Source organism: Nicotiana attenuata, unplaced genomic scaffold (assembly GCF_001879085.1).
Source record: "Nicotiana attenuata strain UT unplaced genomic scaffold, NIATTr2, whole genome shotgun sequence".
Classification (NCBI taxonomy): Eukaryota; Viridiplantae; Streptophyta; class Magnoliopsida; order Solanales; family Solanaceae; genus Nicotiana; species Nicotiana attenuata.
The window spans coordinates 5,812-11,103 of record NW_017670426.1 but is presented as its reverse complement, the minus strand read 5'-3'; the positions used below and the strand labels follow the sequence as shown (position 1 = coordinate 11,103).

Below are 5,292 nucleotides of genomic sequence, written 5' to 3'. Positions count from 1 at the left end.
AGAGAAATGGATATAATTGAATCCTTAATTGAATGCATTAATAATGAGGTGTGAGCCTTTTAAGGGGGAATATATATAATTTGTAAAAAAAAAATTAAGTACTTTTTGAAAGCTACAAAACCTAGAGAAAATGGGTAAATAAATTCCTATTATAGTATATATAGGAAAAACTCCCTAGAAAGAAAAAAGGTTTCTCCATGTATAGATATTAATTAGTCGAAATTAAGCTTGGGATTTGAGGGAATATTGTTTCTTTTTCCTCTGCCATTAGCCCATTACTCTGTGTACAGATCCAAGAAACAATTCAGTTTTCTATTTGTACATTCTGGATATTTTGTTAAAGTTGATTAAATTTGTGGTGTCGGCTCTTTGAGATTTGCCCAAAAAAATACTTGTTAGGTATAAATAAAATCTATGTAGATTTTAACATCATCAAGTGGTCGTGCCGGAGTGGTTATCGGGCATGACTAGAAATCATGTGGGCTTTGCCCGCGCAGGTTCGAATCCTGCCGACCACGCTTCTGTTTTGTTTCATTTTTTTGGGATTTTAGTCTATGAGTCAGTCAATAGTTCCTCCAAGAATCACATTTTGTCTAAGTTACGCACATTGTTTAAAGCTAAAACTTAAGAAAAAACCGTAATTACTCGATCCATCTAAATTTATGTGATAGTGTTTGATTTTACACATTTTATTTTAAGAATAAAAAGAAAGACTTTAGAAATTAGCAGTTTGAAACAAGTCATAAAATATTCGTGCGACTATAAATCATTTTATTAAGGATAAAATAGAAAGTTTAAAGTTAAATTGTTACTAAATATAGAAATATGTCATTTTTTAGGACTGACTAAAAAGAAAAAACTTAGGGTAGCCCAGTGCACAAGGCATCCCGCGTTCGGGGGCGGATTGAGGGGGGGCGGAAGGGGGTACGGATGAACCCCTTCGCCGAAAAATTACACTATAGATAAAACATAATATGTTTTTTTATCTCTATGTATTATGTTTTGAGTCCACTTGACACAGCCCAAAAGCATTGCTTAGTGGTCAAGGGGGATTCTAGACCTTTGTTAAGGTTATTGTTTCAATTCACACTTGCTACAATCTTTTTTAACTTTTTTCATTTTTGAACTCCCTTAGCGGGAATCCTGCCTCCGCCACTGCCCGCGTTCACGCAGGGTTTGGGAAAGGACCACACACAATCTACCCTAATGCAAACGTTAGTGACTGAGTTCAGAAAAGGACCGTACCGATCCGGGCTCCCTCCTAAAATGAAAATAAAAATTGTTATATAAATTTAGAAGGAAGAGTACCATCGAAAATCTCACTAATTTTATCAAATGACATTCACATTTTCTTGAAGTTCCTTAATCAGAGAGATAAAGCAGCTAGTATAACAGAGTCAGTTCAAGAGTCACTTTTCAATGTCCCCGTCACAGTGGGTACAAAGTTCTTTTTCTAAGGTCTCTTTCTTTTATGGTCTTGTGACGACCCAAAGGTCATCACTTATTTTCTCACTTATTCTGTGTCTCCGAGGCCTTGGAAACCTCATTTAGGCTTGCCTCGATTTGCGTGCGCAGTCCGGGAGCGTAGCCGGAAAGCTTAAATATGAATTCTGTGTAAAAATTGATGAATTTTGATATTAATATGAATAAAGTTGACTTTGGTCAACATTTTGGGTAAACGGATCTGGACCCATGATTGGACGGTCCCGGAGGGTCCGTAGGAAAATATGGGACTCGGGCGTATGCCCGGAATCGAAATCCGAGGTCCCGAGCCCGAGAAATAAATTTTTAAAGGAAATTGTTTTTCTGAAATTTATATGGAAATTTGAAATGAAAATGGTTTAGATAGTGTTGGTATCGGGCCCATATTTTGGTTTCGGCGCCCGGTACAGGTCTTATATGTGGTTTATGCGCTTCCTGTGAAATTTGGTTCGAATCGGACGTCATTTGACGTGTTTCGGACCTAAATATCTAAAAATGAAAGTTTATGAAGTTTGATGAAAAAAAAGTGATGATTTTGAGGTTTGATTCCTCGTCTTTGATGTTATTTTGGCGATTTGATCGCACGGTTAAGTTCGTAGGATGTGGTTGAGTTAGTGTGTGTGTTTGGTTATGAGCCCCGAGGGCTCGGGAGTGTTTCGGAGGTGGTTCGGGGTGTTTTGAACTTAGTAAAAGTTGCAGAAAAATCTGATATTTTTGCCCAGGGATTTCCTTCTTCGCGATCGTACTCTTACCATCGCGTTCGCATAGCTTCGTGTCCTTCTTTCTTTGCGTTCGCGTTCGATCCCTCGCGAACGCGTAAGGTTATTTGACCATGAGGGCCTAGCTTCACTCTCTTCTTCGCGTTCGCGTGCATACCACCACGATCGCAAAGCTCTGCTGTTTCCTTCCCCGCGTTCGCGTTAGGGTCCACGCGTCCGCGTAGACCAATCCCAGGACCCCAGCCTTTTTCCTTCTACGCGTTCGCGTCTTACCGCCCGCGTTCGCGATGCCCTTTTTTGATAACCCTTCGCGAACGCGATCCACTTCCCGCGAACGCGAAGGGCAATTTTGCTCAGTGATTTTAAATACCCAAAACAGAACAGTGACGAGATTTTTCACCCAAAAACACACGAACTCATCTTCTCCACAGCCCATAGGCGATTTCTAGAGCTCTTTTTCACCAAAACTTCTTGGGTAAGTATTATTTAACTTGTTTCCTTCATCTTCCTTCATCATTTATCAATTTCTTAGGCTCAAATCATGTAATCTAGGGTTAAAATTGGGGGAAAATGGGTAGAGTTAGGGCTTTTCAATCTTCTTTGATTTAGACCTCGTTTTGGGGTCGAATTTGAAAACAAATTGTATATTCGGGCTCGTGGGGGAATGAGGGATATGAATTTGGTCCGAACCTCGGGTTTTGACCAAGCGGGCCCGGAGTCAATTTTGGAATTTTTGGAAGAAAGGTTGGGAATCTATATTTAGGCATTGGGTTTGATTTGTTTAGCTATTATTGATATTATAAAGTCGTTATTTCATAGATTTGATTGAGTTGGAGCCGAATTCGAGAGGGAAAGCGGTCGTTGTGGATTGATTTAACCGTGAAAGTTGAGGTAAGTGTTTGGTCTAACTTTGGCTTGAGGGAATATGAGTAGAGTCTTATTTGCTAATTGCTATTTGTCGAGTACGGTAGATAGGCATGGTGACGAGTATCTATACACTGGTGTCGAGCATGACCGTGAGTCCTGAATTGCTAAATTATCGAATTCTTAATTGTTGTTTATGAGGACTTGGTTGGAGATCTTTAACACTGAGCCAGTAATTGATGAGACTGAGTATTGATTTAATTGTGTTAAGTAGAAATTAAAAAAAAGTTTGGTTATAGCTGGATCTCCCTTGCCGGGATAGTTATTATATTATCTTGTTCCCTTGCCGGGATAGTTATTATATTATCTAGTTCCCTTGCCGGGATAGTTTATTATATTATCTTGTTCCCTTGCCGAGATAGTTTATTATGACATCTTTTCCCTTGCCGCGACTATATTGTGTATTGTGTTGAAAGAAATGGGAGCGAGTGGTACACCTACCACGTGATATTATGAAATGGGAGCGAGTGGTACGCCTACCACGTGATATTATAAAATGGGATCGAGTGGTACGCCTACCACGTGATATTATGAAATGGGATCGAGTGGTACGCCTACCACGTGATATTATGAGAGATGGGATCGAGTTGCATGCCTGCAACGAGAGGAAATTGAAACAAGTGAAAGTGGTTTGTTTTCCCTTATTCTGTGTTAGAAGAAATCAGTTGTAGTCCCTATTGTTATTCCTGATGGGAGCACGTGATTTTTGCCCTATATATGAATTATTCCCAAAAAATTCAAAATAATTTTTCTTTCATTATTTTACACTTTGGTGATTTTTGTGTTATTTTCTGATAATTGTTGCATTTTATTAGTGTTTGTTTTAATTCACATGAAAAATAAAAAATACATTTGGCATGTGCATTTAGGATTTGATTTCATATTTTAGGATTAATTAGGGGTTAAGTGGTTTTTAGAACAAAAATATAAAGAAAATAACAAAAAATAGTTCACTTTTGTATTTTTAATTGTTTAATTGTGAATTAGTCACGAAATAGATTTCAAATAAATTTAGGAGTTAATTAGTTTAACTTTGAAATATATTAGGACTTTATTTTAATTTTTGTATTTTTATACAATTAGAAAAAATACAAAAAAATACAAAAAAAAACAAATACAAGAAACAAACAAAAAGAAAACAAATAGAAAGGAGGGCTGATTAATAAAGGACCCAAATTGGGCCATTTCAATTAAATTCACCAGCCCAAAAACCCCTGGCCCATAATCGTCCCTCACTCGACCCGGCCTGCCCCCCCCTTCCATACCAAACGACCCCGTTTAATCAGAATGCAATCCTGGCCGTCGATGTTAATCGATCAAACGGCCAGGAACTGATCCCTAATAACTATATAACTGTCCGAAACCGACCCCCCCCTCTCAGACCCCATCGTCTTCCTCAACCTCCTCTCTCTCATAAACCCTAATTGCGTCGTCCCCAAATTCCTTCGCCGGTGATGGCGGCGCCACCTCCAAATGCCACCAAATTAACACCCTGAAATCCCCTCTTCTCCCTCATCTCGAATCCACAATCCCTTTCCCTCAAATCCCGTCTAACGTCTCGAATATTGGATCTAAACTTTCTCGGCCATGACAACACCTTGTCCAAATGACACCAAATTCACACCAAGTGTTCACCTCCCTCCTCACATCACGAATCCATGCCTATTTCACTTCGAATGTCCCCCAAACTGGTCGAATTTTGAATCGAGCTTTGACTCCAAAAACCCTAGTTCATCGGTCTCGTCCCAAAATCACACCTGGGGATCACCTTGCCTTCCTCACCCAGCATTCGATGTCAAAATCTCTCAGGGGTCTCCAAGATCGATGGAAATTTAAATCTAGGGTTCTGGAGTTTAAACTTGGGCGGAGTGTTGAAGTCTCGCTGTTTCGAGCATGGTTGAAGTCCGTTTCATGTCGTGATTCATTAGGTAAGGTTTTCTTGTTTGTTTTTAAAAAATCAGTCCGGCTGCCCTTCATCTTCTTTCTTCTTTCCTTGTCTGAGTTTCAAGTCAAATTCACGTTTATTTCAGTCTACATGTGTTTGTTTCCATTTGATTAGTTTAGGTCTAGAGCCAGTCCAATTTTAAGTCTAAATTTCTAATTAGATTCTGTTAGCATGCTATTTGGTTAGTTTCTGTTTGTAGATTAGGTTTCTTTTAATCAGGTT

At 39.0% G+C, this 5,292-nt stretch overlaps 1 non-coding gene across 1 annotated transcript; it reads left to right on the top strand.

Annotated features, from left to right (window-relative positions):
• Window positions 1-436: 436 nt before the first annotated feature.
• TRNAS-AGA lies at window positions 437-518 on the top strand. The gene has a single exon. It is a non-coding gene; the product is annotated as a tRNA-Ser (tRNA).
• The last annotated feature ends 4,774 nt before the right edge of the window (window positions 519-5,292 follow it).